The following is a 12758-nucleotide window of genomic DNA, read 5'->3' as shown; positions in this document are numbered from 1 at the left end:
GAAGCGGACCCACATGCATATTTAATACACCTAAACATGCATATCTAGTCATATTATAATATAACTCATGTAATAATATAATGATACACATATATATCACATAATTTCCATAATTTTTCATCATGGCCTTATAATCATAGCCCTGAGCCTTATTAGGTAATTTGGGACGTTATACCGCTATTGTACAATGAGCGGTGTACATTAGGCTTCTTATTGCACTTGCATATTCCAACTGAGTCACTGCTCTTCCTTCATTCTTTTTAAACTTCATGTTTGAATCAAATGGTGTATGTGCCTGTTTGATTTTGAGATGATTGAATTTGTCAAGCACTTTCTCAACATAGTGGGTTTGACTCAACACAAAACCCCCACTATTCCTTCTAACTTTGATACCTAGAATGATATCCACATCTCCAAGGTCTTTCAATTTAAAGTTAGAAGATAGAAACATCTTCATTTTTATAATTCATTTCATGTTGTTTACCGAGTTTTTCGGAAACTAGAATTATAGGAGACAAGAGAGCTTAGAAAGTGAAGTGCATAGATTATCACACAAGGAATTTTATGTGGTTGGGGCGTTAAAGAGCCTTAGTCCACGAGTCGATTGTATTAGAGCTTTTAGGAGCTTAAGTAATGAGAACTTTCTGAATTTGAGCAGAATGTATGCTTACAAGAGAAGAATCATATCCATTTTCCTAGTGCACAACTGTTCATATTTCTAGGCGATTGAGTGCTCTGGGTTTGGGCCGGATTAATCCATGCCCAATAAGAGTATAATCATTATTTTCTCACTGATCGAGGCTTAATACAAAGGATTTTAGTAAATAAGATGCACTAATTAGGGCCCACTAGGCCGACCTGAGCGTAACCACGCTACAAAAATGACAACAGTACGCAGCTCCAGTCTGGTTCGCGTGGGCATCGAAGGAGATCCGGAGGACAAGATCCATCAGAGTAGTGGCAGTACAGTTCTGTAATGACGACGTACATTCCGTATGTAACTTCTTCTGCAGGTTAGTTGTGGAGACAAAACTCCATGTTTCTCGGAGTAAAGTCAGTGTCGGGGACCACTTATCACGCCCCACCTGGGTACCTGGTCCGGGTTCGTTTACTAACATCCCTCTTTATTTACCAGGACCCTTGTTCAATTACCAGGATTTGGGTTTATACACTATCATCCCGGTCCATTCGTAGACTTGAGGAAAAAATTTCTTCATCGCACTGCGGATAACACCGGACAAGGGGTCCGGGAAGATGAAACATGCGACTTCATGGTCCCAGATTTTCTTTCGAGAGAATGTATGGGTTTTAATGGTACTTGGATCGCTTAGACTTACTCCTGCCCCATTTATTTGACCTGATATGGGCCTTAAATCCCTTCAGGGTGGCCCATGAACTAATTATGTGGAGCCGTGAATGTTGGGAAGAAACAGGGATAACATTTACCCCCAAGCCTTCATCTGTGCTTGCGCGGTGGAGGCTTTCTTTCTTCCCTGGATCAATTCTCGACATCCTGGTTCATTCCCTAGAAGACGAGTCCGCTTTCATGGGGAATTGATTGCCGAGAGCTTGTATAATAAGCGTTAGTATTAACGTCCCTGATCGAATCCCAAAGGTCTGGTCCGTTTACTAGGATCCAAGTTTGTTTACCAGAGCCCAGGTTCATTTACTTCAAGGCCGTTTAGATGACCCCTGATCCTTCAGCTTCATCATGATACACACTTGTGTCCTCCTGCAATTGGTGCATTGATGGTGCTCGAGTCTGACAGATTAGGAGACATTCTCTTGGTTACCGTGTTGGCAGTCAAACGTCAGCGAAAATTCTGAAGCGTCCCATCTGCACGAACGAATCCTTTAATATTCCTACATCATTGAGGATCGTTGGATGGGATGACCTTTAAGATGCTTTTCCTATGGATCGTTGGATTGAGGCGGCGCGGATCGCGACTTTGGGAAACCGCGATCTGATACTCGACTGGGCTAATTAATGCCCCTGTGCGATCTGAGACCGTCCGATGGGGGGGGGGGGGTCGTGTTGAACCGTCAGATAAAAAACACATTTTCGGTCCTTACCCAGATTTTCATTCAAAAATTTTACACACTCCGAACGACGAAATCGCAGAAAGGACCTTTTATGTCCGAGCTTTCCGATGAAATTCTCCGTCAGGTAATCTACCTTCGTCGTCGTCTCTTTCCTACGTGTTTGATTTCTGCACCCTTGCCCGAAAGTGTGACTTCAGCCTAACTGTTGGATGAACTTCTGTGTTGCCTCTGCTTGTTCAAGATTGTGGTTCTGTTGTCATTGTTGCTGAAAACATATCATCCTCCACAATCAACACTTTTCCGTAAGTTTTCCAACCCTATTACTCATGTTTTGTCGTGCTTATTATTTTGTTATACTGTCATTATAGCTATAGGGATGTTAGAGCCGGGGCCACCGTTTAGGGTAGCTCTGGGTGTCTTAGAATAAGAGAAAAAAAATTCTGGGTTGTCCCGGATCCTCTCAAGTCCGGGTTGTCCCTAAACAAGCGATAATAGACCGACTTGGGAAAGCTTTAGAAAAACTCTTCTTATTTGTTCCTGATCAGGGTTCTGCAGATCTTTGGTGATCCTGGATCTGATTCGGAGGGGACTCTTCCAAGCAGTTCGTAGGAGAGCCCCCGTACCTTGACCAACCTTTTTGGGTTTTGGTGCTAACTGCTTGGTTTTTTGTTTTGTTCCCTTTTGTTCCCAGATCTTCAACCATTAGTCACGGCGTCACCCTCCATCCAAAAGAGTATATCCAAGCGGCCCCTTTCGTCCTAGAAGGACATAAACCCCCCAGTGGCAACACGTGGGAGATGGATGGGGAGAAGAACCTATTCCGGAACTACCGGATGTTGGATATCTTGGAGAAGAATTTGGGCGTCGAGTCGACTCCTAGACTATTTAATAACCACCTAGCTAGGAAGGAGGAAAAGGCACACACCAGCGTGGGCGAATTTGGGGCCTAGAGCATGGGCCACATTAGTGCAGGAGCCACTCTTCCGTGCCACGACTATTTCGTGCAATTCCTTAAGTTTGTGGGGATCGCGCCATTTCAACTCTTGCCTCAAGCTTACCGGCTCCTCGCGGGATGGCGCATCTTCTGCGTGGCGAAGGAAATACCGGAGCCGACTCCAGCTGAGGTGTTGTACTTTTATAAGCTGGAGTCGCAACTTAACGCCAAGGATAAGACCCGGGATGACTTCTACAGACTGAAGCCTCGTGGCAATTATCCTGCCCCCACTAGTTCCTAGAAACATCCCCCGGATGTCAAACACTATTGGTTTATGACATTCAGGTTCCTCTTGGATAAGAACCCCACGTTGATGTTGGACTTCTAGCGAGTGGGTAAGTAGTCTCTTTTTTCCTAGTTTAATTAGTTCTTTTCATTCTTTTTGTTATCGGCTTTCAACTTACAGTCCTGGATGACAGGACCCTATGCCCAGACCCCCCTTACCAGTTCGATCCTTGACCGGAAGAAGCTCTACGCCACGTTAAGCGTGGAGGACCTGAACGTAGGGGGCTATGTAAACACTGCCAACCTGCGAGTAGTTGGGATGTTGGCGACCAACCAGACGATTGTGGCCCCTAGCCTCCGGGGGCTACAATGCGAGAAAGATCCAACTTTTAGGGAGGAACTAGCCCTCGCTCATATCGAGCCTGTGGAAGCCGCGGCCTGGGCGAATGTGGCAAAAAGGAAGAGAGAGCAGGCCCAACAATCAGAGAGGGCCGCCTCCGAGGAGCTGGAAGGTCAGCCGAACACGTAGGCCCTCGAGGCTAGTGTATCGGGGCAAGGTAATTTGCCTTTGCTTTTGACTTATGCTCCCCGTTTTGGGGACTTAATTAGGGATAGAATAGTTTGTCGGGGCCACTTGTTTGGGGCCGCTAGAGAAATGAGACCTTCATCCCCCATCGTTGTAGATCCGGAGACTCTCATGTACTCGTCCAGGTTCCTTCAATATGGGAACTTCCTGGACCTAGACGACATGGGAGACTGAATTCATTCCTTCGCTTTAGGAGAATTGAGTCGAGCTCGAGTTCTAGATATAGGTTCGTCCCGGAGGACCTTAGCCTAGTTTTTCTTTTGAATCACTTCTTATCTTTACTCGTATACTTTGCTGACTTTCTTTATGTTTGTCGATTTCTGAAGGATTCGATGTCTAACCCTGTGGTCAAGATGAAGCAGGCCCTTGAGGCCTGGGTGGCCAAGGCTAGGGCATCGACCAAGAAAGTTGCCAGAGGCGCGCCCAAGAACAAGGTATTGGACGTGAATCTTGGGGGCTCAGTGCCGGAGCCGAATACGGTCGGGGAGGCCTAGCTGGGATCCCTACTACAACGGTTCATACTGAAGTTGTCCCACCCCAACCTACTCGACCTCCATTCATTGATCTGGAACAAGAACCTCTTGTGAGTCTGGGGTCCCAAAAGAGGGCTGCGGACTCAGTTGCGGGTGAGTCCGCGAACCGGGCGAAGAGGGCCAAGACTAAAGACCTCTCCTTGGCTGAGAATTCTTCCAGGGAAAGTTAGTTCGCCACTCAGGAACTTCCGGAGGCTCCCATTCTCCCCGTCAATCTGACTCTTCCTAAAGAGGGGCAGATGATCCTGCGGGAGGAGCGGTCGAAGATGGTGTCCCGGACATGGGAGGACGATCGGGTAAAGAGGGAGGAGGTTTACCGGGCTCTGACAATCCATCGTAAAGTTGAGTTCTCTGATCGTCTAGCTGCTTTCAGTGCTTATCAGTCGATCATGGATCAGATCGTTTCCGAGACTGGGTTTCACCCCAAATTGGGGCAGGACACAGCCTCATTCACCGCGAACCTGCTGGAACAGGTTGGGACTACCATGTTCAATCTTCAGTTGAAACGGTACGCCACCTTGGCTAACCAGGATGCTTTGTTCATCTCCTAGGCTATCCTTCACCAGGCCACCGCTGTAAGTCATCTGCCCATATCACCTTTTGCTTTTCGTATTTTTAATCCGTATTTTTTATAACTTTGATTTGTTCTAGGATGCTTTATTGGCCCACCGGAATGCCGATTTGGTGGCAGAGATGGCGATGAAATTGGAGATGGGCCAGCTGGAATTGGAAGGGGCTATGAACCAGTGGGAAGCCGCTAAGGAAGCCCTGGCCAAAGAGGTGGCCCAAGCCAAAGCGGACCGCAAAGAGGCTGCTCGGGCTCGGTTCCAGCTTGAAGAAACTTCATCTCGGAAAGAAGATGAACACAAAAAGCTGGTGGCTAGTTTGGAGGCAGAGCTTCTTCGTCTTCGGGGCTCCGAGGCATCATTTAAGGCTCTCCTGGAGGCAGCCGAAGCCCAGTCTTGCAAGGATCAGGAGAAGATCATCGCTCTTGAGTCTCAGATCCAGGCCTTGGACGATCTGCTTCAGCTAGAGGTGAAAATGCACGGGGCTGCCCGTTAAGGGAAAGAGCAGGCGAATGCCTTGTTGGAGGCCACCTTTGACGAGGCTATCTACATGGCCTGGCTCCAAGACAAGAACATGAACCTCCTACTTTACCTCGATCCCGCCGCGAATAAAGTCGAGTTCGTGGCTAAGGGGAAACTTGACGCGAAGCCCTTTGCTTTGGAGGAGACATATGGGGCCAACCCGGAGGCAACAGGACATGGAGAAGCTTAAGCCCGAGTCTTTTACTTGTTTTTCTTTCTCTTTTTTTTTTGTAACACTTTTATGGACACGGGTGCGTCCAAGACAATTTTTATATGTATCTCACTTTTCCTTTTGCACAAGTTTTTCATGTTCAATTCGTTAGAATCTCACCAAGTGTTTTACCACCTTGCATGAAAGAGTCAAAAGTTCGGTCTTGGTTCCAACGGCCAAGGCCATTTGGGAAAAATATAAAACGTTTATCACGTCTGGGGAACCATGTTCTTCCCACTGGCCTGGACCATCGGAGATCTCTTTAGATTTTAACTTATTAACTCACTTTAATCCTGCTGTTCAAGTTCCAACGGCCTGGGCCACTAGAGAGTTAACAATTGTCACCAAATTTGTTTCTCCTGATTCTGGTGTTCAGGTTCCAACGACCTGGGCCATTAGAGATTGGTTGATTAGCTTATTTTGGACCTATGGGTAAGGTTCCCACGGCCTGGGCCATTTATAAGACCTAGGGCTCACGTTCCAATGGTTCTGGGCCATTATAGGGAAGGCGTGGACATGTATATGGTTATTTTGGACCACGTTCGGTCGACCAATTTTCAGATATTTTATACTTTCAGACCATGTATGTCCAAGTTGGGACTAGGACTGAGCCTTACATCCTATTTGGTTTGTACCCCCCGGGCCATGTATGTCCGGGTTAGGGACCAGGCTTAAGCCTTGCGTCCTATTGGGTTTGCACCCCCTGGACCATGTATGTCCAGGTTAGGGACTAGGCCTGAGCCTTGCGTCCTTTTGTTAGGAGTTGGGTTTCTGCTACCCCCAGTCTGTACAATCCGAACTAGGACTAAACTTTGTGTTTTGCATCCTGTTTGTTTTTGTTCCCAGAATTGTTCGTACGAATGGATATACCCCCCCCCCCCCCCCCCCCCCCAAAGTGAGCGAAGACTGTAGTCTTGGGTCACTTGTTTATGAAGACGGACGCGAATTTCCATTTCTTTACAATATTTCTTTATGAAATTTTGCACACATCATTTTCATTAACTAAGAAACTGCCTTGGGGCATACATTGTTTACAAGAAAAATTAAAAGCGGGAACATGCCCTCCTGACTATTGACAATATTTACAGAGATGTTTCGCGTTCCAAGCCCTTGGGACCTCTGTTCCGTCAAGTCGCCTTGAGCGATATGTTCCCGGACACACTTCATGTTGGATTTCGTATGGTCCTTCCCAGTTTGGGCCTAGAACCCCCACTCCCATATCTTGGGTTGCAGGGAAGACTATTCTCAGGACTAGATCATCTGTTTCAAACCTTCGGCTCCTAACTTTAGAGTTAAAATGTCGAGCAATCTTGCCTTGGTACATCTTCATCTGAACTTGGGGTTCTTCCCGGATCTCCTCAATGAGGTCTAAAGATTCCTGGAGTAGGGCGTGGTTCTGGGTGGGATCATATGTGTCCCTTTTGTGGGATAGGACAACTATTTCCACTGGGATGACTGCTACGCATCCGTATACCATGGAGTAGGGAGTGTGTCCAGTAGACATTCTTTTGGTAGTCTGGTATGCCCATAATACGTGGGGCAGCTCCTCCGGCCACTTGCTTTTGCAGGCTTGAAGCTTTTTCTTCAATGTTCCCTTCAAGATCTTGTTCACGGCCTCTGTTTTCCCATTTGCTTGAGGTATGGCGACCATAGAGAAACTTTTGATGATGCCATGCCTTTCACAGAAGTCAGTGAAATGGACGCTGTCACATTGCTTCCCGTTGTCGGACACGATCTTGTAGGGGAGGCCATATCGACACACAATTTTGTTCATGACGAAGTCCAAGGCCTTTTTGAGGTGATGGAGTTCATGGGTTCTGCCTCGACCCACTTGGTGTAATAGTCGATGACCATGATAGCGTATTTCACACCACCCTTCCCGGTCGGGAGCGACCCTACCAGGTCGATGCCCCACACTGCGAAAGGCCAGGGACTCATCACTAGAGTTATTTTCATTGGAGGTGCTCGCAGGATCTTCGCGTACCTTTAGCATTGTTCGCACTTGCGGACATAATCGACACAGTCTTTCTTCATGGTTGGTCAGAAATACCCTTCCCTTAGGATTTTCTTGGACAAACTGAGTTTGGTTGTATGATCTCTGCAAAAACCTTTGTGCACCTCGTGCATGATTATAGTCATTTTGGTCTCGAATACGCATCAGTATGGCATGGATAGCCCTCTGCGATAGAGTTTTCCTTCCATCATGACATATTTGGTGGCCTGGTACTGAAGCTTCCTGGCTACTGCCCTATCCGTGGCCAACCCCCCGATTGTTAGGTAATGGATGATGGGTCCCATCCAGGACGTGGAGTGGTATATAGCGTTGATCATGGGGGCTTGAATACTTTGTATGGGGAGATGGTCGATCGAGACAAGCCCGAAGAGCTCTACCTTAGCATCCGTGGCTAGTTTTGCCAACATGTTTGCAAACACGTTTTGTTCCCTAGGGATCTGGCGGATGGAGTGTTTCTTAAAAGATTGAAGTAGCTCTCGCGTTTGTGTCACATAAGCTGCCATCTGTTCCCCTTTTGTTTGGTATTCCCCCAAGATTTTTCTGACAACCAATTGGGAGCCACTATAGACCTCCAGACTCGTGGCCCCTACTTCCTGGGCCAAGCACAATCCGACCAACATGGCCTCGTGCTTGACCTTGTTGTTCGATGCCTTGAACTGGAATCGCAGGGCACTTTGTAACTGGTGTCCGTGTGGTGACACTAGGATGATCCCGAATCCTGCTCTGTTTTCGTTCGAGGCTCCGTCTACGAAAACCATCCATAAGGGTACCGTGGGATCGATGGGATCGTCATCTTCAGTGATCCCGATGCATTCCACGATGAAGTCGGCTAGGGCCTGCCCCTTGATTGATATTATGGGGACATACATAATGTCGAACTGACTCAATTCCATGGCCCACTTTAGGGGTCTCCCCGATGATTCGGGTTTTTGTAACACTTGTCGTAAAGGATGGTTGGTCAGCACTCTTATGGCATGAGCTTGAAAGTAAGGCCTAACCTTCCGGGATGCAATTAGTAGGCAAAACGTTAATTTTTTTATTAGTGGGTATTGCAACTCCGCACCTAATAACCTCTTGCTTACGTAATAGACCAGGAGCTGGGCCTTCTCTTCTTCCCATACTAGCGCGACACTGATGGCGTGTTCGGTCACAGCCAAATAGAGGTACAACGGCTATCCATCCACCAGCTTTGCTAAGATTGGCGCTCGGGCCAGATTCTCTTTAAGTCTTTGGAAAGACTCATCGTATTCAGTCGACCATTCGAACCTTTGGCTTCCTCGCAGGATGTTGAAGAAAGGGATGCATTTGGTCGTGGCTTTCAAGACAAAACGGCTCAGGGCGGCTATTCGCCCTATCAAGCTCTGAACGTCTTTGTGCTTCCATGGCGAGGGCATATCGATCAATGCTTTGATCTTGTCTGAGTTGGCTTATATTCCTCGGTAGCTTACTATGAAGCCCATGAACTTCCCGGATGCCACACCAAAGGTGCACTTCTTGGGGTTCAACTTCATCCTATACTTTTGAATAATTGCGAATGCTTCTGCCAGATCATCGGCGTGTCCCCTGGAGGTCTTGGACTTGACCAACATGTCGTCAATATAGACCTCCATATTTCTTCCCAGCTGGGCTTCGAAAATTCTGTTGACGAGCCTTTGATACGCGGCTCCAACATTTTTGAGACCGAAAGGCATGACGATGTACCAGTACACCCCTTTGTCGATCTGGAAACTGGTGTGTTCCTGATCCGCTACATGCATTGAGATCTAGTTGTAGCCTGAATAGGCATCCATGAAGCTCAAAATCTCATATCCAGATGTCGCATCAACCATTTGGTCGATTCCAGGTAGAGGGAAACAATCTTTGGGGAGAGCTTTGTTGAGGTCTGTGAAGTCGATGCAAGTTCTCCACATCCCGTTTGGCTTGGGCACTAGCACCGGATTGGCTAGCCATACAGGATACAAAGCTTCCTGGATGAAGTTGATCGAGTATAACTTCTCAACTTCTAGTTTAAGGGCCTCTGCCCTCTCCGCCCCCAGAGGTCTCTGTTTCTGCCGGACCGAAGTCGCGCCCTTGTCGATATTCAAGGTAGATGATGTTGCGGTTGATCCCGGTCATATCCGAATGAGACCAGGACAGGATTTCCTGGTTCTCTTTCACTCGGGCGATGATGGCAGCCCGGACCTCCGTGTTCAGGTTCTTCCCGACTTGGATTACCTTAGTTGGGTCAGTGTTGCTGATACACACGTCTTCAATTTCATCCAAGGGCACCAGTACCCGGTACTCCCCTATCCGCGAGTCTAGTTCATCCTCCTCCTGGACCATCCTTTGTGTTGGGGGAGGGGCGAAGCTGGATCGATGTTTTCCTCCTCAAGAGGCTCATCGCGGACCATATAAATAGGTCGGACAGACATGTGGTAGCATTTCTGGGCGCTCTTCTGATCTCCCAGGACCGTTCCTACCCCTTCCTTGTCGCAGGGGAACTTCATGTAGAGGTAGCGTATGGAAGTGATAGCACTGAAATCGACTAGTGTAGGCCGACCGAAGATGATGTTGTACACAGTGGGGCAGTCCACCACTACGAACGTACAAAATTTGAACGAGCCTTGGATCTCGTTCCCTAGCGTTATGGGTAGCTGGATCTTCCATGTTGGGAGTATCGAATCTCCATTGAACCTGTAGATCTGAGTTGGGCATGAGGCCAGATCTACCTCAGTTAAGCCAATTGCGATGAAGGTTGGCTTGAACAAAATGTTGACGGAGCTTCCATCATCCACCAATATTCAAGACACCATCTTGTTAGCTATTTGGGCATCGATGACCAGAGGATCATGATGCGGGAAGTCGATGTTCCGGGCGTCTTCTTCCGTGAAGGTGATGGGGAGGTTCATCAACTTCGGGCATTGGGCTGACGCTTGGACCAAGGCGCATACCTCTTGGTCGTGGTCAAGCTCGCTGAGGTAGCGCTTTTGATCATTCCGGGATGGTCCCCCCAGGTGCGGCCCACCCGAGATGGTGGCTACATGACCATCTACTTGAGGGGGCGAGATTCTGGAGGGGTAGGGCATCTCGGTTCTGGGTTCTTGTACAATTGGGGCCCCCTGAGGGGCCTGTGCTCCCGGGCCTGTCGCGTATCCTCCCTGGGGAGGCTGGTACGCTCCATGTGCACCCGGGATTGTGGATTGTCTGGGAACTGCTGGCACTCTCGGAACACCCACGTGCATCTTGACCCACTGGTTGAGATGTCCCAGCTTGATAAAATTATCGATTTCGTCCTTCAGCTGACGACACTCTTCGGTCCAGGGACCCACATCTTTATGGAACGCACACCTCTTGCTGGTGTCCCTCGAGTTCTTTCCCCCTTTGAACATGGGGGTGGGTTTCCGGTAGTGAACCGTCCTTTTTGTGGCCAGGTATATGCTTTTCTTGGTATCCACTAAATTAATGTACTCTGAATACTGGGGCTCGTAGCCCCTCTTGCCCTTCTTAGAGGGCTCGGATCAGTTTTGTCCTTTCCCTGATCTCTTCCCCCAGGAGGGGTTTACGCTTGCCTCTGTCCCTCCCATCTGGGATGGTTGGGCCCCGTCGGGAGCAGCACTGTACCCGACTGGTGCCATCCCATATCAGAAAAATGGGGTTGACTGGGCTGGCACGTACTCGGAGGACGTTGGACCGTAGACTGTTGGGTTGCAAAAGTCATTCCAGGAGTACCCATTGATCTTGGCGCTGTCGGGGTGTGAGATATTGAGGGGCCGGATATTGTATCCCGTACCTCGGAAAGGTTTGGGAACTTGGCTGGGGAGTCGGTTGCCATCCGAATGCCTGGTTCGGGCCTCCTCCCAGTTGATAAAGCCTTCTGCCCTCCTTATGAATTCTTCGAGGGTGGCTGACTCCACTGCATGTCGTCCTAGAGGGGGGACCCGGCTCGGATCCCGGACTGTAGGGCCACCAAACGTTGTCCATCGTCGACCTTGGTTTTTTGGGCTTCCTTCATGAAGCGTTTGATGTAGGTCGCCAGAGTCTCCGTGGGGAGCTGTTTAATGTTAGCGAGGGTGCTGATCTGCATATCCATACTCATGGCGGCCACAAATTGTTTGCGGAACACCGACTATAGTCCGGACAAGGACTGGATGGATCCTGGCTTGAGCCTCTTCCACCATTCCTCTGCGGGTCCATCTAAAGTAATTGAAAAGTAGAGGCATTTGCCATTGTTGCATATGTGGGCTACGGTCATTAACCAATTGTAGCGCGATAGATGGTCTCCGGGATCTGTGTTCCCTGTATAAGCGGGAAAATTCGGCATTTTGAACCTCTTGGGGAGCACCACATCCAGGATGTGTTTGGCCCAGGGTTCCTTTTCCTCTTCTTCAGAATCAAAACCTCCTCCCTCCTGCTTATGGACCAGGCGATTTGTGACCTTCTTTAATGCGGCCAGTTGTTCCATGAACTGTCTGGCCATACCATCATCCAGGGGAACCCTCTCGTTCCTCCTGTCATTGAGGTTGTTTCTTAGATCTCCACCTCGGGGGCAGATTTTTTCTTTGCGGGCCGGCTCCTTTCGAGAGTTCAGCCTGTCGCGCAGGTCTACTCGGGACGTGTCTTTCCCTGAACTAACGGCGTCTGGCTCGTCAGCATGCTGGCGTCCTCATTGATTTTTATTCACGGCGGCGCTGGGGTGGAAATGTTGTTCCTGTCCAGTTTGTCTAGGGACAGCCTGGGGCCTGGAACCCTGCGGGCGCATCCCTTGCGAATTGAATGGGTGATCCTGTCCTGGGATGGGACGCACCTTCTCTCTCCTAGGGAAAAGCCCTGGGTTGGCCCTTGTTTTCTGAACGGGAGGATTTTTTCTCCGGGGGTTTGCTTTTCCCTCGAGGTCGGCCACTTTGGCCTTCCCTTTTTCTTGAGTTGAGTTAGGGGGTGTGTTCGGGATCTTGTCCTAGAGGAGGGATCGACCTCGCGTTTTCGGGCGAGTTGGCCCTAACTGGTGGGGCAGACGGTCGTGTTCCTGGAGGTGGAACAACTAGAGGGTTGGCTGCCAACCCTTGGGCAGCAATGAAAGCTTGCAGG

Source organism: Humulus lupulus, chromosome 1 (genome assembly GCF_963169125.1).
Source record: "Humulus lupulus chromosome 1, drHumLupu1.1, whole genome shotgun sequence".
In the NCBI taxonomy this organism is placed as follows: Eukaryota; Viridiplantae; Streptophyta; class Magnoliopsida; order Rosales; family Cannabaceae; genus Humulus; species Humulus lupulus.
This window is presented reverse-complemented; position numbering follows the sequence as displayed.